The sequence below is a fragment of the Zophobas morio genome, unplaced genomic scaffold (assembly GCF_036711695.1).
Source record: "Zophobas morio isolate AGI-343-1 ecotype UQ-CSIRO unplaced genomic scaffold, CSIRO_AGI_Zmor_V1 ptg000120l, whole genome shotgun sequence".
NCBI classification, from domain to species: domain Eukaryota; kingdom Metazoa; phylum Arthropoda; class Insecta; order Coleoptera; family Tenebrionidae; genus Zophobas; species Zophobas morio.
In genome coordinates, this window is record NW_026972225.1 from 106,348 (window position 1) to 127,652 (window position 21,305).

Genomic DNA, 21,305 nt, shown 5'->3' on the forward strand with positions numbered 1-21,305 from the left:
ATCTATTTTCTTTATATAAAGGTAATTAGAATTGTGTTTCTTTCAATTTAGAAGTTTTATAATAGCCGAAATTTTTTATTAATATATTTAAACTCTACTTTTCTTGTGACCCCTATAAAGCTAAATTTGCACTCCTATTCAACATATTTCCATTAAAGAGATCAGAAATACTATTATTTTATATAATTCAACGAAAATTTTGCTTCCTTCATATGTTAGAAAAATTTAATAGAAATTCCCACTAATAGAAACATTTTAATCTAATAGAGTTTTATTTTTAAATAAAACTCTTAACGCTAATCTATTCTGTTTATACCTTTTTATATATTATATATAATATTGTCTATTAACTGAACAATTTCTAGATTGCATAAACAAAAATAGTCCCTCGCTAAATTTTAGACAGCTCCTCTCCGCAATGCACGATGACTATTAAAAAAAAAAGTTCTCAAGATTTTCCCATAAAGAATTTTTTTTAATAATAATTTAAGGCGCAGAAAAATTACTACTTGTAAGGTTCACAAACAAGTAAAAGCGTTTTCTAAATTTCTGTAAGTTTTCCTGATTTTTTTAGCTCTTAAAAACCAAATTGATTTTATGCTAGAACCAAAATACTTAAAAAAAAATTATTTTATAATATTTAAGTATCTTTAGCGTTGCCTGCTCATTATATTTATATTTTAATTACTTTCAATTCAAGGATCTTTAGCATTTTCTGCTTATTATATCTATATTTAATTTACTACTTTCTAATTCTTCCGAACTGATTTATTAAATTAATTTAACCATTTACTAGTCTAATTACTTGATAGTTTTCTTCTTCTTTCTAGATCTTTTAAAGATCAAAATTGTTGCGTACACAAATTTTACTGTTTTTTAGCACTTCCTATTTAGCCTTATTATTAAATTTAGTGAATTTAACAACTCTAATAATTGTTATAAATCTGGATTCTCTTCATCTTAAATTTCTCTTTGAGGTTATGTATATACTAGCGAAAATTCAGCAGAAGAAGCATAAAAAACAGTCGCAAGATTTTTATGTCAGGATCCTCAAAAACCAACGAGGTGCTTCTTGTAATTTAAAAAAATAAACTAACCTCGGTCACGGGGCTAGATTCTTTTGAAGTTGCTACGTGGCTTGGCCAGAGAACTTGTGAGGTTTTTGTTGTTATTGCATTATAACGTGGTAGCTGCCCGCCATTAACCACGTGACGCTTTACGAACTCGTTTAGATTATCCTGAAGCTTCAGAGTTTTCCATTTTCGTAAATTCTCACCTTATATAAAGTTATAAAAGATATATGAATGATACATTGCTTATTTGATAAAAAGTTATAAAGTTCAATTTTCGGCCTTTATCAACCATGTCACAATGTACTAAGCTAAACTGAACTTTGGAGATAAAATAGAACTCTATTTCCTTTCTAGATTTATCTATTTGGGAAGACAATAGAATTGTTCATCAAAAAAAACTAATGAAAAGGAACTCAACTTATATCTATTTAACTGCTAACAATGCACATCCCCCTGGTACCATGGAAATCTCAATGCGACAATAACTCGCAGAAATAAAATCTTATGTACGTTTGAAGAGGATTTTTAACTTCTTACTAAAAAGCTCTACGAAAGACTTCTAATAAGAGGATTTAATAGTAACTTCCTAAATCTTTTACTGGTTCGACCGTTAAAGAAGTTTTAAAAAAAACTTTATACCACCTCCTCAAGAAGATAAAGAAGCATACAAACATAAAGCTATCAAAAAAGAGATTGTTATTTTAAAGCCATATATAACTTATATGGTATTAAAAAGAGATTGCCCGTTAGGTTCATCTGTGCTGAGGAACTAGTCGAAACTTCTAACTCAAAACTCATAATAGCACACAAACTACCTTTCAATCTAAAAAGCATGTTTTTTACAAACAATTAATTAAAAAATTGCTTGTTGACATGTTTTTATAATTTATCGGATTGGTGAAAAAGTTGTTTAATTGCATTTTATGAGGTTCATTTTCATAAACAAGTGAAAATAGTTGTTATTAATTGGACGAAAAAAGATTCATTGGTCTTGTCCCCAATTTATAGAAAGCTAATGGATTTTCCTACGGCCGACTGGGTCGCAAGAAGAGGAGAGCAACCCTGTAGAGTTTTCTAAGTTTGCAGAAAAAAGCCCTCAAAGTCCTCGAGATTAAAACAAGCTCTCGCAAACTGCGATTCTTGCCGAAAAAAAGATCGATACTCTACCTGCACCAGATTAGATGAAACTGTCATATTGTTCTTTTGTGAAATGTTTGGGGGTATCTCATGGTGTGAATATAAGTCACAAGTTATAATTTATAGTGGTGCAAGTCCCATTATCCTTGATGGTCCTACGCTATTCTCGACTTTCTTTAACAGACGAAAATTAATAACGATTGCCGGTAAACCAAATATATATAAGCCTGAAAGGAACTATTAAAATTTTAAATCTGGCACTAAAATAACTTACTGCCAATAGATGAAGGCACACACTCCGTGCTAAATTGAGTCACGCAGTTACATGGCACACTTTATGCATTTTATTGATATATTTTTTGTGTACAGTTCATCTTTCACAGTTAAGTTATCATAGTGCTGGAAGCAAGGAAGACCTGTTGGCGGCAATACTATTTGTTATCTCCGGGAGCGCTCGGGTCTAAACTCGAGACACCTTTCCTTCTGGTTTTTAACGGTTTCCTGCCCCTAAACCGAAAAGCAAGAGCTCGGGCAAATATCACCGCTGCTCCTTAGACCACAGAGACAGTCATGCTATTCCTTTGAGAGGGGAAACACTGGTAGGTTTTGTACCTTAACCCCGTAAATGAAGTAACTAAATAAAAAGGTTGTCGACTTCTCTGTTGCACTAACGGACAGTTGGTTACAAAACCAGTTATTCGTTTTTATAATAATAGCAGTGCGTTGAACATCACAGAAGTAATAGCTGGATAATTAAGACTACTTAAGAATACATCGCAACACCTCTACACCGGACATAAACAAATATTTACACTTTAAAAACAGTTATGCAAAATAATAATACATAACCATATTCACATCTGGAAAATAAAGAGAAATATCTTTTGAAGGAATATTAACTAATTAAATGGGCCAGAGAATACACAAAGAAAAGTTATTAAACACATGTCTGATAAATCAATGCAAAAAAGTTGTATAAAAACAAACTTAAAATTGGTTAACCATAGAACGAAAATTCATTTGGTTTCCTACAAAAGTACAATATATATAAAATACTATTATCTTCCCGTCTAAAAAATAATTAAAAATTACAAACAATAACATTGTGATAAATAATAAAAAAGAAATTATAGAAAAATGTAGATAATTTTTAGCTTTTCGTAAAACAGTATACGCCATCCCATGACTAGTAACGCTAATTGGTAAAAATTATTTGCTCCTTTAATTCTTTATCTTTCTAATTATATTCTTACTTAGCATAAAGTGACAGCTTTTGAAGGGTTGAACTCTATTTTCCTTCTAACTCTAGTATTTAATGGCAAGTAGCCACTGCACCCCAGTCTAATATTCCTCTTCATTGTATATTTATTTATTGCCTCTTACATCTCGTGAGAAAGAAATAACTAATTAGCAAAGATTGCAGTTAAAACGCTTCTGTTTTACACCCGTTACTATAGTTAAGAGCATAGACGCGCAAATTCAAGGGTGTGAGTACGACTTCCACTAGCGCGCCTCCTTTTTTTGGTCTTTAATGGTTTGCGTGTTTACATTGCCCTCACAAATTCTAATAAATTGACCTAGAGCATTTGTCCAGTGTATTAAAAGTGAATGTGTTCTAACTTTTTAGGGGACAGCTTGTTTGTTAATTTACATGTTTGCATAAAATCTGTTTTTTAAGTTTTATAATATTTAGGTGTTAAATGCAATGTCATTGTAAATCTTTTTGAGCCTGTATACCCTTATAACTGGCTCTTTTTGTGAAATTGCGGTAATTTCGACAGCTTAAGAATACAACGCTTTGTGGGGGCAAGGGTTCGATTACCCGAGGCAGAGAAGTTTATGGCGTTGGAAGTCATAAATAAAAGATAGACTCTTGAACCGTTGAGCTTGCCAGGGAGGTTCAGTTCAAGAGGATTTTAGGATTAAAAAAGCGTCCAAGAGAAGGGCTAGCACTTAAACCTCCGAGAAATCCTAATTTCTGTGATCGGTAGGGTTTTAAACAACTTGTCCGTCCTAAAGATGAGGGGACGGGCCAATGTACACCCTTATAAAGGGTAAATCGCACCCAACTGGGAGCGCCCTCTTTTGTAATGGCCCTTAATCTCGACAACTGATAGTAAGAGTTGGTTTAATATTTTTCTCTTGACTACTCACGCTTTTATTGAATGAGCTTTACTCAGTGTACTTTACTAATACTAAAATTTATAGTAAAACCACTTAATATATTAACTGATAGCTAATTTTTTAAGAATATCGGTTCGCTGCGTAATGGAATCACTTTAAAATTTGTAACTTGTTAGCGTATAGTTTGTATTTTATAGTTATGTTTACAAGGTACGAAATAAACTAGTTTAATATTTTTTGTAAGAGTTAGCGGGAAGCGTATTTTAAATATTACTTGAAGTTACCGTATAAATTAAACAAATAATTTGTAACCCCAAAGCGAGTTTAATAAATAATTTTCCTAGGGTCTTATCTCTTCTTTATTTCTTGATTTTTATGAAACATAAATCTTGTATTCGTATTCGTTCATTCATAAATTTAAGTTGCCTCAGCCAATTTTTAAAGATGTTTATAGTTAACTTTTTAGAAGTTTTCGATTGAATTAAATAATTCATGGAGCGTGTTGCTAACGACGTAACGAGATACGTGACAAAGTAGATATATATATATATATATATACAAATAAAAATTGATAGAAAAAGAAAACAAAGAAATGACATGTTAACTTAACTTTTAATTAACACCAGCATATTACGTTCATCAATTAGAGACACTTAAAATCTTCTAATAAATACCCCTTTTACATCGAGAGGGGTGTCCCACAAGCGCATATTTTCCTAGGAGTGCTATGACTCTTCTGTGGGGATGAGATCTACGGAGAAATCTCGAATCTAGGCCTCCGATACTTGGCCCAAGTGCGGTGAAAAAACCGCTAAAAACTGCAACGGGAAGAGGTGAAATCCCTATGGCGCTATCATCCATAATCCTAGCTATGCCCCCTCGTTATTGTGTTTGAATATATTATCCAAATCTCTATTTGTTACACTTCAACCTAATCTGATATATAATTATTAATATCTTTTCTACCTTCTGAAAGTCGTTAAGGCAGTGAGAAGGTGTTGTGGTTTCCTGTAACTAGGGTGATTTTACAAAACATTTTTGTAGCCTTAGCCTGACATTATACTTTTTGTATGTGTTTACCAGGTTACATAACGCTTTATAGTGATCAAATTTTGTTTCACTACGTTCCAGGCAATCATCTATATAAACATACGTAATCACCAAACCGGCAGTAACAACTTCCACCCCTTTCTGATATTAAAAAAAAGTGTTTACATAACCAAAAGGCAAAACTTTCCCCTGCACTTTGAGCCCATCAGGCATAGTAAAGATATAATATTTTTTACTGTCTTTGTCAAGTTCTCGCAGATTAAAGCCTTTAGCATTTTCCAACGTAGTAAAAGATTTTGCTATTTCTAGCCTTCATATTAATTAATTTTTCACAGGGAACCGTGTAGCGTTTAATAATGCATTGTCTATTCAGGCCCCTTAGGTCACTAAACATCTCTTAAACGCCTCCGGTTTTGCAATTTAGATCTTTCTCAGAAGCATACTTTAGTTCAGGTTTTTGCTACTATCACTTTCCCATGATCCCATTCATAACCATGTGCTAGTTCTAGCAACCCTCTTTAAGATTTTTACATTCTCTTTGGTACACTTTGATCTTTAGTTCATCTTTAATCAAATAATGTACCCTAAACCGGGCTATAACCTTCCTTTAACTCTACTTTTAGAGGCTTCAATATAATGACTAGCCTCTTTTCTGGATTCCAGTTTAAATTAAAAATACGCTCAGCTAAATTTCTAATAATCCACCCTCTAAGTTCTTTTCCTTTTAAACCACTCAGTTGTGGTTCCAAGTCCTTCACTGTAATCCTACTAGCGACTCTTTATACGGCGTCAAAATTCCATAGATTACAGTCCCTTTTTTTTCTAAAATTTCGTTCTGTGTATTTATCTGTTTTATACTGGTACTTCTCTCGATATCTTAAGACTCCCTATTTACTTCAATTTTATATTTTTAAAAACCTCTCCGTTACGATTCAGTTTACTTTCCATAACATTTACCAATTTATATAGTTAAATTTTCGTAATTTTCTCTCCCCTGCAATAAATCGTCTTCCGGAGAAGCTGATGTCTAACTACATGTGGGCATACATTTCCCGTATCCGTTAATGTTAACTATGACTTGTGCCGTTGGCAAGCGTAGAGTACTTCTTTCCTCCAAACAAGTGATAATTTTTCTTTTTATTAACTATATATAAAGAATATTCACGGGTATCCTTATAAGTAGTATAACTGCCATCTACCATAGAATCAAAACCAAAATTGCATTCTCTATGATTTCCTAAGTCTTCAATGATAAAGTCTTCTTGTAACTTTGAATAATTTGCAAACAAAACTTCATGCGAACTTTTATAAATGCATGGGAGTTTTTGTGAACAATATATTCTATTATTACACCACTCCGTTTAATTTCTTTACAACTTAATCTCTAAATTTTTAATAATTTTCATAAGCCCAGCTATGACGGTAAACTATAACTCTTAAATTCATGATTAAAATCTTTTTTGGTTTCCAACAACTTTTTTTCCAATTCATCTTTAGCTTTTAATGTAGAATTTTCCATTAGTAATTAATCAAATTGTTGATTTCACCGGTATTAAGTCTTTGAAACCGGTATGTTAATAAATTAATTAGTTATATAATAGAGTTATTAAAGATTCAACATGGTAATAATTTTTTGATAAATTTAAAGACTCCTGGGAAGCCAAAAACACGATAAAGAAAATAAAAAAAAGTATGTCGTTTATTTATTTATAGCACTGGCTAGCTGCAGGTGTGATTTATAGTCAACTGCTTCTTAATATACATCCCCTCTATTAATTGAGGATGCGGAAGCCACAACCCCTACGAGAAGACCGGATGCGCTTTAGCTACATTAATTAAAATTTAATAGCAAAGTATTAACAATATTACATGTAATAAAATAGTTGCTTTAATAGAGTTATATTATTAGAAAATATATATTAATATATGTAGTAGGTTAATAAAAAAACTATAATCAGCTATATTCCCCTCTAATATATATAGGAAACGTTGTTGCCGCGGATACTTGGTGTATCAATGTGATCATGTTGTGGTGACTACAGACTCTAGTAAACCAATACATTAAAATTTTCGAAAGATATTCTTGAATACGCTCGAGGTTACACTCTCTATGCCATTGGCTGTTGCCAACAAAGCAAGGGGCATTTCCAACACCATTCTCAAAATTCCATTTTGTAGTATTTGTAGTCGATGTATGTGTTTGCTTGAGGAGTAGACCCATACAATAGAAGCATAAACCATAAGCGGGCTCAAAACCGATTTGTATAACAGAGGCGCATTTTTCAAATACTATGTTTATTTGGGTTTTTATTCATTCAGTTTATTGGATACATGATTACAAGAGGGATTAAGAAAGACTATAAATATTTCTACAAATTCGTACAAAGCAAAGTCCATGTTCAATTTTCAAATCAGGTGTTTTAAATTCTGAAATTTGCATGAAATAAAAGTGTTAGAAAACGGACTTGAACTATACTCCTGCAATAAAGTCAGTATTGCATATAATGCTACACCTACAAACAGAATAGTGTGAAAAAGCTCAAAAAAATTAATATTGCCATTTAAAATTTATTATTTGATATAAGCAGAGATAATTTGCTTAATCTTCAAAAACAAGGTAATTTTAATGTTTTTAACATTAGGTTATTATTGAGTGAATTTTATAGTAGTACTCACGAGCTTTTTACTTGTAATAGGCATATATTATATTAATAAAAGCAAGCACGGTAAAAAGTTTTACACTAGAGTAGTACGCAAGCAGATAAACAATATAAATTAGAAATTTTAATCTTATAAATTTAGATGAAAATCTATTTTTTTATTGGCATTTTTATCTGACCCCTGCTTTCTAATAAGATGTAATTAATTTCACTGACCAAAGATCTATACTTCCGGAAGTGTATAAGTACCAAATTATTAAAATTATAGTAGTTTTAATATTAATAAACTTAAGTTATACATTTATAATATTTTTGGTTTTAATAGATTAAAGACTAAAATATTTAATCATAAAAGGTTTAATAGTTTGTGAGCCTTTCTTGACAGTCTTTAATTTTCTCAGTAATACTCTGTAACTACATCAAGTTAGCTTGTGTCCTTCCACTAGGCTCCCGTATCTTTGCTGTACCTTTTTAGTCGTACAAGCCTTTAGCGTTTACATATTTGGAATAACAAAAAATTACTAAATACCACACATTAAAATTTAACTCTGTTAACTAATTTTGATCTTAGCAATGTCAATTTAATTAATTTCTAATTCTTAGTTTCTAGCTACTATTAATTTTATCTATAGAACTAAATGTATATTATTAACTATGCTAAATTATTAATTACATATATGATCGCCCTATAGAATGATCTATATTTTATTTTTTTTAGCCGTATAGGCTAAGAGTAATAACATTAACACTATTAACCGTAATACAAACAAATCTAGACTGAGGTTCACAGCGACAAAAAAAAATTTATAAAGGTGTGAAGCGAGAGAAAGATAACTTTTTCCTTTTTTACTTTTTTTCTTCTGGTGTTCGATCGGGTCGTATAAGGAAACTTCGAGTCAACGAGATCTCAACAGAATGATAGTGTGCACGTTAGCTTTAAGATTGCGTTTAAGGCAATTCCCATATATATATATAAATATATACATCTCTTCTCTTATTAGAGTAAGTTGCATTAAAATAACTAAAATTAATGGTACGTATTCATTTGAACCTCATTTGGTACATGATATAACTAAACTCTTGCCACGTGCTATAAATAAAAGGCAAGAAAAACATTTTTAATAATCAATTTGCTAATTGCTCATTTCCTAATTTGCGTGCTAAGCATCTTGCTTGCTGTGAGCATATCTGATTACTATTTTAAAAAAAAACATGAGTTGCAGGAATTACTTCAAAAGTGAAACGAAACTATTCATATAGGGATTTCCTTAAACTTCTGCAACATTGCGACGTATATACAATAAATTTTAAACTAAAACTTTAATAAATAAAAATAATGAATTGAATAATAATGTGTGAGGGTCAGCGGCGGCGGCGCTTACTTGGGATACCAAATAACAACTCGTAAATGCGAATATAAGATTACTTTCACCAAGTCTTATAGTTAAAAATTTTAAAGTTAGCTATTATAATGTTGTCACAATAGACTAATTATTATAATAAAAGACAATAAATGCAATTTTATATTTTTGAATTATAACAAATGAGATGCTATTAACAATGAACTCACACAGTTTTATCATCTTACTTTTTATTATTCTCTTTCGTTTTTTTATACTTTTGTATATTCTCTTATATTTATCTATTTTATCACTTCATTTTATGTAAGTCGCTTCTTTGTAATTAAGAGTTTGCAATTCCGCATTTATAGTAGTATCCAACGAGGACACCAGCTAGCAGGCGTGACTGCAATTGCTGGCGCACTAAGCTAGCGGCTCTGACGAGGAGGAAATGCCGTAACCTTCGCGTATACGGCAATGTGCGTAGTCAGTGTCAGATTTTCCACCGCGCCATAAATTGGGCTTCCATTATAAGGGGCCGGGAATTCATTTTTGAGGTATAAAATTTTATCCGTCGGGCTATGTGGTAGCAAACATAAGTTGCAAAGAACAAAATTGATGGAAGAGATCCTTTTATGATTCCTGTATTAAAGGTGCGGTTCTTAAGGTAAGATTTGGTCACGTTGATATGAACAGTAGGGAGGACAATGGTGCACAATGTAGCAAGCTCTTGTGCCAAACTCGATAAACAATTTTTCGAGATTTAAAAAAACGGCGCCTACTAAATTAATAACACAGATTGTTCATTTCGCAAGGTGATGGATATGTCGTACCGTTGAGCGTCCTAGCGGAAATTTAAACTGAAACTCTATCAGGGTAGGGCTTGGGTCAGTGTATATTTGCATGCAGCACAGTATGGCGGCTTCAACAGTGTTAGAGGCCGGTCGCGGTGCTTTCGGGAGCATCACAGCAGCTAGTCGTCTTCCATCGCCACAGGAAGTAGTCGAGGGATAACCTATGAGTTAACAAAGCGGTATTGATAATCCACCACCACCATTTGTTTAAAAGTTTGATAGGTAATTTTGTTTAGACAGAGTGTCTGCCATCAAGCTAGAACTTTAATAATTTCACCTTAATTTCAACTGTGAAGATTGGCCCAAACTGTCTTCAAGGAGATTCAACGCACAAACCACTTCCTCTGCAACTAAAGAAGCAAGTGGCATATATTGGGCAGCGAGGTGATCAGCTAATAGTGACGCTTTGTCAACGTCGTCTTCAGCCACAAAGTCGCCATCTGGTAGGGGGAAATGGTAAACTCCCTTAGTTTTTGTATTTTCTGAGAAAGCACGATTGTTATCGCCAGCTTCTTCCGAGATATGGCCCAAGGTCGCCGGTTGTAGTATGTCCACAGCTCTCTCTTATTGGCTCGGTGTAGGGTGAATTAAGCGCTCATGTGACCTCGAACGCGAATAAGGCGTCATCGTTCGCAGCTTAAGGCCTTCGTCCATTAAGTGGGCGGTTGGGGGTGTCGTCTTCGCGGTATCAAGCCCTTGTAACGACGAAGAAATTAAATAGATCGTAAGTAGACACTCGAGAATTTAGTCCGGTTTGTATACCCAGCACCTTTGATGTTCCACCACCGCCTATGTACGCTAGGTACTAGTAATCCTACGACGGGCACTCCGCCCTTATGGGCGTAGGTACAAGGATTTCGGCCTTTAGGTTGTCGACACGGCGGCCCATTCACGCAATAGCTAAGAAGGTAGTATGATAAAAGTGTCAATATATAAATTTTAGTGTCCTCCATTGCGCCAACGTGATGTTAAAGCAGTTAACAATGGTGGCTGTAGAACGCCTATGCTGCCTCAACAACTGTTGTGAGCTCCCGAAGACAGCACAACCAGGATCTAGTCAAGCAAATACAGGTCTATCAGCCTCTATTCAAACTTTGGCAAGGTAGCCGAGGCGATCATACTGCGTCGCTTGAAAGCATTTGTAGACGCAAGCCAGGCTCTGTCAGAGTTCCAATTTGAATTTTAAAAAGGGCACTCCATGCCTCAACAACTCCTTCGCTTGACAGAGTGGAGCGAACAGTGCCTTTAGTTTAAACAAGGTGACGGAGCCGTCTTTCTTGATGTCGAAAATGCGCTTGACCAAATTTGACCCAAGAGCTAGTTTGATAAATTACGCACCATAGCCCTTCCTACTATTCTTTTTAACGTGATCAAATCTTACCTGAAGGACCACGTTTCTGATATACGTGTAGGCCATGCGCTCACACCCCTTAAGACCACTAACACCCGGGGGGCCCCTAGCATTCCCTCTATTATTCCTAGTCTTTGCTCTGTACGTCCGCGACGTGCCACAGCCGGATGACCCACACGCGCGAATAGTCTTATATGCGGACGAGACGGCGATTTACTCCTCGTCAATGTCACCTGCCCAATCGCGTCAGCGTCTGCAGTGCTACCAAGTGACGTTTGCCAACTGGTGTCGTTGTTGGAATTATTAATGCGGAAAAGGGCAAAGCCCTTTTTATCACGAAGGGGCGCACCATACCACTACCCTCCGCTAACCTTTGAAAAAGATTATTCTTAGTGCCCAGAGGCGAAATAACTGGGAGTCATTATCGACAATAAGCCCTCGTGGCTGCCGACGTAAATCATTTCACGGCGAGGGTCAAGGCGGCAGTTCTAACTCTTCATCCTTTACTTTGTGCCCGAAGCAAGCAATCTCATATATATTAAAAATAATTCTACCCCTAACTCATATTAATATATTAATATTTAGAGCCTATTGTGCGGCCGGCGGTAGCGTGCACCGGCCCAAATTTCGTAAATTATCTCATCTCTCAGTAATCAATTGGTGGCTGATTGAGCCGATCCTAGATGGCGGTAGCCATTGTGCCCAAAAACATTACAAAGAGGTTCACCTGGACGCTTAATGTACGGCATTGTTGCGAACAAACTACGGCGCGCCTGTCATAAGGCGAAGAAATCTATTTCTTCTCACTTAAATTGAATGCCAGTGAGCCAGTAGGCCCTGGAAGTAGAGGCGTATGTCATGACCTGTTAGATTCGCAACAGATACAAGCGTCTTTCTTGTACACCGAGAGCTTGCTTCGGGCACAAGGTAAAGGGGGGTCCTAAGTAGATCTATATTATATTTTCAGTGTAGAGTTCCGTTTATGAGTGTAATAAGACCCCTTGTGGGCTACAGTCATTGTTATCAGTCCAGGATGCTTCTTCACCACTTCCTTTGTCATTTTTCATGTGTGTCTAATTAATGTTATGCATAATTCGTTTAAGTAAGGTCGCAGTGTATGCAATGTCAAGGCTAGTAGCACGACTACTTTTCTTTTCAAAACAATGCGTTGTTAGTATTCTAAACTAAACTTGTTATGTCCAAAAGCTAGTTGTACTTTAATGCGTGTGGGTGATGGTACTTAGTATTTGTGTTTACTTCATCCCACTTTGATTCATTTGAATTTTATTTTCAGATTGTTTAAGACTAATCATATAAGATATTTACCGCTCCAAATCATCTTTTAAATTGTGTTTCTTATGTGTGTTAAATAAAAAAGCTTATATAATTACGTTAAATAATGCAATCGTCGAAATAAATACAAGTTTTAGTTCCAACATTTTTAGAATAAATACCATTAATGACTCTGCGTGTGCCAATAATTTTAAATTCCACCTGTAGTATCTCTGTGAGATAGCTGAGTAGAATCTTCGTCCGTATGAAGCAGTAATTCCAAACCTTTAAAGTGCAGTGGCTCAGCAAGGTCAAAGTAGAGACGTGTCGTAGATCGACCTTTAATTAGAGATAATTAGTTTATTGGTCGTTGAGTACATGTTATAATAATTGCAATATTTTTATGTTAAATAAAATATTAAGGTTTTTGCGTTTGCATTTTAGTCACTAGTTGCGAAATTTTGGGGCTGCTCAAAGCTACACGCATATCATCGGTTGCGTTCAACCGATTCCTGTACTTGTTTTTATTAGAAGTTGTCGAAAACATAAGGTCTCAAAGCGTTATTTCGAAGCTAATTATATTCTTGGATTTTATCAGGAAACTCTTCCACGTTGACACTAGAAGGGTTTCGATTTAATCGATTTAATTTTCGAACAGCTACTTTTGCGGCATCGTTATATCCCGGAAAGTACTTTGTAAACTCTTTTTTTAAGACCGTGGAGATGACATACAACATTTTGTTGAATGTCAACTATAATATTCAAATAACTTTGTCGTTGATGAAAGTTTTAAGCGTCTGAAACGTCAATTATTTTGTTGCTTCAATTTTTACTACCCATAGCCCGATTTTGCAAGTAAACGCGGAAAGTTTGCCTTCGAACATGATGATGCGCAACCCTCCAGTTTCGTATTGCCCGAACCTTAAGTTTGTTTAATTATCCAAAACTACCTACAAGATAGACAAAAAGTATCTCAAATTTTGGATTACAAAACTGCTCTAACAAATCGGTCAATCTTCCTTTCGACAGCTAACAAACCTCAATATGCAAAAGTAGTTGCGTGCTCGGAATCCAAATTAGAGAAATTTTTTTTAAAAACTTTGCTTATCAAGAGCACTGTTTTTGAGCGTCTTTATCAATGTTATAGCCAGTTTCATTGTGTTCAGCAACTCTTTCGGCAACGGTTTTGATCTAGTGCTTGGCGGTGAATCATAGTGTGTTGATACTGTTCTGCAATTTTTATCTGTCACCAACGTTGCTAGGCCGGAGCGTGATCCTAGCATGGCGGGGGCCCCGTCCCAGAATATACTATGTTTTTTTTAATAATCGCTTATTATTTTCATAACATTCGTTTCCTATGATGTAGTTTGAAATTCTCTATTATATAGTTTCTCTTTAATTGTGTTATTATCCCCTTTTAAAAATCGAACAAAGGCCAGTAACTGGCAAAACTGTGTAATGTCGGTACTTTCATCGCACTGTAAGGCAAAATAAGGTGAATTTTTCAATTCCACTAAAAGTTGTTCTTTAAAATCGTATTTACACTTCTTACCGTGTTGTTCGATAACTGAATGTCACAAATTATCTTCTAAGCGTGCTCACCTAAAACTTCAACCAACTCTTTTAGCAGGCAGTGCTTTATTAATGCTTCACCAATCGTATGTATCTTTTTAAATTTTTGCAATTAACTGCGCACTTTGACATGACCCAAATTTGTACCAATCTTGTACCACTTTTCCAGTCTTCATTTATTTTAGGTTCTCTAATTTTCCAGCCAAAAATTCTGGCGGTTACTCAGTTAAAAATTAGGGTGTACTTTCAATTTTGTGGGTTTTAACGCATCATTGCTGAGAAGGTGGCACATATCGCACACTGAGGTCGCGTCCCCCCACTGACTTCAATTGCGGTGAATCCAAACTTAATATAACCTGAGTCAGCGGCGCCATTTTCTGAAAAACGAAACTATTAAAAAATGAAAACATCGTAAATAGTTCTCCCACGTTTTCCTCTGAACTCAAAGAAAAACTATAACATTCATAGAGCATGTGCAGGCTACTCATGGGGTACATACGTCCTCCGCTTAGTGGTAACATTTAATCCTTTTTAAAAGTTTACGCTCGTACTTCTGATGACGTATGTGTTATCTGCCCAATGCTTAGCTCAACACTATTTTCAACCGCTTGCACTTATATATGGGGTTAATACCCATTTTTTTGCTATTTTTCAAGATAATTTGCTGGGCACCTGTCTGGAATTACTGGTATAAATCCACATTGGTTCACTAGCACATTTATTTTGTTCTAATTAGACATAAGTCTTAGAAAATGTGTATGAATACAAGGTTTTAATAGTTTTGTAGGAAGACGTGCAATTGTTATAACCCGCTGTCTTAATTGTCAATTGTTTAATGTTGGATATAAGCAGTACTAAAAAAACGGAGCATCACTTTAATTAGTATAGGAGTGTATATTCCTTGGGTGTATCCCTAGGAACGCAGATAAGAAGTATTCCAATTTTATATGTTTCTGGTTTTAAATCCCTTGGAGTTAACCCCATTGTCTGATCCGACTTCTATTTATTCTGTTTGGGGTTCATATACCTAGTTAGTAAGGTTTTCTTTTATTTTGCATTTGTTTTTAATGAAGATAGTTGTTGTTTAGAACGTGCATCAGTTCCGACTATTATGCACTAAAATCCTTTCCTTTCAAAGTTTGTTTACGTATATCAGTTGTTTAGTTTCCGATTGACATGGGTTTGACTGTATTTACTCGTACTCTTCAATTTTATAGTTTTTTTTTCCATGCATATACCCAGTGATGGAAAATATATGGTTTTATGTGCGGTTATTATATTGATTTAAGTATGCTATAACTATATTTTTATGATGATTTTTATGTTCATCTGGTTGGTTTATTTTGTGATGTGCCTTAAATGCATTAGTATTAGCCATCCGTTTGAGCCTACCCTGTATAATCCATTCTGTTTGCTGGCCTGTTTATGATGTTACCATCCTATGTAATAATTGTGAGAGGCTTGTCAAATATTACGGTGAAACCGTTCTTATCTAATATGGCAATAAAAATTAGGTTGTGTTTTAATTTTGGTCAAGGTATTGCTTTTCATCCAACTGACAATTTAACTTCCTGTGATTATATTAACTAAAGTTGCTTTATGTTGTAATAAGCTAATTAAGTTACCGATGGTCGTTTAAATAATGAAGTTGAGAAGCAGTATTTAATACTAATTCAATGACTTTGCTGTTTTGGTTGATTTGAGATTTAATTAAAATTGCATATTAACTGTAACATTTCTATTTCCATACAATTCCTTTCCGTATGTGTTTTCGTGTTGTTCGTGCATGAAATGTCGATATAAATAGTTTAGGATGTTCCTGCGAGTTATATACTTTCCTCCTTATTTGTAGTTCTAAATTGCTAATTTTTGATTGTAAGGAGGTTAGTAGCATATATTCTAGTAAATTTTTTTTTATATTATTTGTGCCTATAACATGAATTGTTGGGTATATCCGTGATTGCTTTTTAAATTTGCTGTTCTAAAATAGTGCTTTGTTTGTGATATGGTTCACCAGTTATAAGAGTTATGTTTAAAGTTAAGTGGAATTTATTGCGCTTCTAACTTAACAGATTTGTATATGAAAAGGTGTAAAAGTATATAAAACTTTTTTCATTATTATTATGTAAAATAAAATGAGTATGAATGTGTATTGCAAAGGATGGGTTTTACTGTATTTTATAATTTTATATTATGGTTTGTGCAGATGCTTAAAAGAATTGAACACAGAGTTCCTAGTTTTGCTAATAACTTAGATCCTTTCACGCAGTTTGTATTCAGCTGTGGAGGTTTATAAACAGTAAGTGCGGACAGCGCATCGCAGAGCTGTAGAAAGAGCGCATCTATCCAGGGTTCATATGTAATTTCTTTAGCTCATTTGGTGGTTTGGGTGCCCAAAAAGACACGTTCAAAAGCAATAGTAGTTGCATTTTAAAAAAAAGACTTCAAATCGATCTACAGACAGGTCGTCGTGCAACTTTAGTGGCAGAAGCTTACTTTTTTGCTTCCGCGGGAGTGCCAGCGTCGATGGTTTTGCATATGTTCAAGATAAGTAGATTATAATAAAATACAAGCACGCTTAATAGAGGCGGGTTTATTGCGCAGGGATATTGTGCTTTTTTTGCACACAGCAGCGGGTAAAGCGCGTGGGTCTCCGCTTTTTGACCTTGGGGGTAATTTTACTAGAATCCCTAGCTGTGCTCAGTTTGGTAAGTCCATCGCCCACGTTTAAGGGGTCATGCGGTGTTATGTCTTTTCAGAAGGTAGCCGAAGTTGAAGGTACGCACTGAGCAGCTATATGATCGGTAGAAAGCACCGCCTTATCTTCGTCGCTTTCAGCCCCTATCACGTCATTACTAATTGGCGGTGGTAGTTTTTAATTCATTTAACAAAGCGCCAATAAGATGACCATCCTCCGTCGACCGCTACATTACGCGCTTTGCCATTTCATAAGAAGCGGCCAGCTTTTATCCACTGTGTCTGTATAGGCGTTTTAGTATTAGTTTGTCGCGAGGATTTATGTAACAGTAACCAAGCGTATTAGCCGGTGGTGTTGACGAATAAGTCTAATAAGTACTCTGTCAGACGGCTAGGGCGATACACCACGTCATGAATTTTTAACTGCGTCATTTAAGAGTGAGGAATCGAAGGTGATGGATCCACCTGGAAATAGCGATGCTTTAGCGCCAAATTGAGGTGGACCACTACGGCTTCCAGGCCTTTGAGAATTGGGAGAGAAATCGAGTGCGGATCTATTGACAGGTTTTATCTGTAACAAAAAAAAAGATAAAATTAAGTCCATATATGCGCAAGAAACTTGATTCTTACACTAACTAACAAAAAATTATAATTGTTAAATTAATTTGTAATCATTTGTTCAGTTTATGGTTTTTTGTGTTATTATCAATAGATCATTAAAGCTGTTCTTTATTTATTAAATACTTAATTATTTTAATTAGAATATTTTTTGTGTTACCTGTTTTTTTTTTTTGATTTGTTTAATGTGTTTTTCTTTTTTTAATATAATATGAGCTGGTACTCAGCTCATAAATATATGATTGGTAGTATATATTAAAAACGTGAAATTAAAATTTACCTCTAAGAATAACTATTGCTTTATTGAATATAATTTTAAATTACTCAGCTATTAAAGCGGTATTAAGGAGCGTATAATAAAAAGAAGAACGGCAAATTTCCATATGTTCTATTATAATATTTTACTCGTTAAGGAATAAAAAAAGAGATTTTTAATATATATACCGTCTTAAAGTTATTGCACAATTTTAGCTTTCTTGATCGTTAAAGTGCTATAAAGGAGCAAAATTACTCAATGAAGTACATGATCTGGTGAAGTCCTTTTAGAACCGCCTAATTATACATGTATGTGTATATAATAAACATGTTGTTTTTTTATTTATGACACATGCTAGTAGGTAGTTTACTTTTGCTCTTTACCCGCTATTGAAATAACATAAAAATTGCAAACATTGTTGGCAGCTCTTATAAAGTAAACACTTAACAGCTCAACCTTAGCTATTTGCATAAAAACTACAAAAAATTAGATAACGCAGTAGTTCAGAAGAACCCTATCTATTCTTTAGTATATCGCTGTACATAAGCTTTAGTTCAAGGTAGTCCCTTAAAAGTTTTATAGCTTAGGATAGGTATTCTATTTTAACTTTTATTTAGCTTTGCATCGGCAAACCAGCATATAAATAAAAATAATTTTATTTAAGTAAATAGTACTACACTAACTATTTAAAGCTGGTCTTACTAAAGTAGTTTTTTCGCTCAAGAACGCCCCTTAAATAATTTTTTACAGGCCGTGAAAAATTCATTACTAGTTTAACAACTATTTATATTAACCGAAGATTCCCGTTTGTTTAGCATGTTTCAAAACATGTTCCTTAATTTAAATAAATATCTTCTTGCGAACGACCCATAATCAATTTTTTGTGTGCACCCGAACTTACGTAGCGGTAGAGTATGGTAGTTACTTTGCTGCCCATGCGTTGGCGTAACCTAGCAACTTACGCAATCAGTAATTAATGATTAATTCTCATTAGCTATCCTCAAGTGAGCGCTATGGTTATATACACCGTGAGGAATGCGAGACATCTTATTTAACTCTAAATATAAGATAAGAAATAATTTATGTAATAAACCCTAATAATTATTGTTTCACCGAGAGAATATCGTTCTTTTCTAGTGTGCCAGACTCACGCCTTACAACTGTCCTTTTGTTTGTAATAAAATGTCTAAGAGGGAAGGGGATTGGTTACCTTGTTGAATTGTAACCGATGAATGAATTAATATATATTTTAGTGTTCCGAACTTATATTTCTTATCGCTAGAAGTCGATTCCGCCAACAAGTGAACACCTGCAGAGGAAATGTCTTTCACTGCAGTGAAAACTTAACTCCTTTGTACACTTCCCAAGTGTAAGCTATGTGACACTAAGATAATGTTACAAACTTTTTGGGTCACAGGTATACAGAGACCGCGAAACTTTTTCGAAAAAAATTGGTACTAAAGAGAAGCTTTAGAATCACTTTCACTTGAGTAAGTTAAAATTAATACTAAACAGCGTAGTTTGTGTAAAGAAAACAGCCTCCTTCCTGAGTAGCCTTTTAACTATATGTATTACTAATAACCTTATTGACTGTAGATATATGCACGTCTACTAATTCTACAGAAGTGTATACAAAAAATATTAGCTAACAATCTAATAACTTTTCACAAGCCTACAAAGGGCAACTCTTTTCCTTATAATTCTAATAAAGGCAGTTGGGTGGCAATAATTATAACTGCAAATTAACTTGTAAAGAAGGGAATCTGCAAAGATGTAATAAAATTCACCAGTCTCATTTAGTTTTTCAGAAAACATATAAATTTGATTGTCTAAAAGAGTTTCAAGATTTTTTTGTTCTAATCGAAACAAGTCGGTTAGTGCTTCATTTTCTTGAGAAACCAAAGCCGGGGTAACCTCCGCAGGTTTGATGGGTGTGAAGGGAAGAGTAGTGGGCGAGAAAAATCCAAATGAAGCAGGTGTATAATGAGTGCGGTTTTTATAAGGTTCCCGTTGTGGATAAAGTTGAGGCGTAGAACCAATAGATCTCCCGGAAGGGAGAGAAGCAGCAATTTTACTGAAAAGTTAATATATGTATCCGTTAAAAGAAGGTCACTTCTAAATAAAATAATAAGTGATACCGCTGGCATTTTTTCCTCAACTCCGACACTTTACCCTCAATAGACAACAACTTCCTTAAAGGTACATCTAAATCGGCTTGGAATTTACAAAAGTGGGACTCCATCCGAGTTTCAAGATTGGAACTTTCTTTCTAATCACTAAATAAGGCCAAGACAGAATTTTTTATATAAAACTTCTAAAACCTCAAATGCTATCTTAAAATCACTCTTTACGTTAGCTAACATTTTTTTCGTGTTATTACATAAACTTTTCAGCTTTTGCCTTTCTGTGAGAAGCCGCTGATTTTCACTAACAACGGATTTGTAGGTATCTTTAAGCTTTTACAAAAGTTAAAAAGTCATTTAGACGGATGGAAAGAAAAAAAAACCTGATTATAAAGCTTGATCTGCTTACTAGAACTGTTTTGAAACTAAAAAAGGAAAAAAAGTTAAAACTGTAAAGCAACTTTATGAAAAGTAAGGGAAAAAAAGGGCGTAAAAACTTAACGTGACGCAATTGTTTCTTAGCTTTTGATAACTCTTCAAGCAGCCCTTTCAGCTCCTCAGAAGAAATAGTTACAACCTTTGAGTCATTTTTAAAATTAGGTAACTGCGGCTTAAAATAGTTGACTCTATTTTCAAGTAAGTAATTATCGCGGGGTAGAAATTCGTTATGTTCCCCACAATTTTCTTTATTAAAATTTGGATTATTGGCCTTTTTAAGGTTGCCAGCACTTTTTTCTCTAATACAGGAACACTCTTCGCAATTTTCTTTAAAAAAATTTTCGCGAGGTGTGCACTGATTCAAGTTTTTATTATAAAAGTTGGAATAAGGCATTTTCTTATTTGTAGTAAACACACTGGGTTCTATGCTCGAAGAGTTTATTTCTCTAAATGAACATAACTTAAGCTCAGAGGTTTTAAATTGTTCCTATATAATAGCAAACATAAAAAGGTATAAATAATAATTTACAACTAACAATAAAACCTGTTAAATTTTTTTTAAAGTTTGCCACGATCACAAAATAAGTCTTAGTTCCTTTCACATTAAATGTTTTCAAACCGGCAAAGACAGAAGGTTCATAGTTACGTTTAACTTAACTAGCATTTATTAATGGTTAGTTTTTATGGCTTACGCCCTAGAGCCTAGAGCTGTTAGACAAATATACAAGAGCCAACCTTAA

At 34.2% G+C, this 21,305-nt stretch overlaps 1 long non-coding RNA gene across 1 annotated transcript; it reads right to left on the bottom strand.

The window, feature by feature from the left end:
* Positions 1-19,778: 19,778 nt before the first annotated feature.
* LOC135145073 (uncharacterized) lies at positions 19,779-20,552 on the bottom strand. The gene is made up of 4 exons (XR_010283312.1): positions 20,511-20,552; positions 20,326-20,460; positions 20,143-20,273; positions 19,779-20,078 (listed from the first exon to the last, which is right to left on the bottom strand). It is a non-coding gene; the product is annotated as an uncharacterized LOC135145073 (long non-coding RNA).
* Between the last annotated feature and the right edge of the window lie 753 nt (positions 20,553-21,305).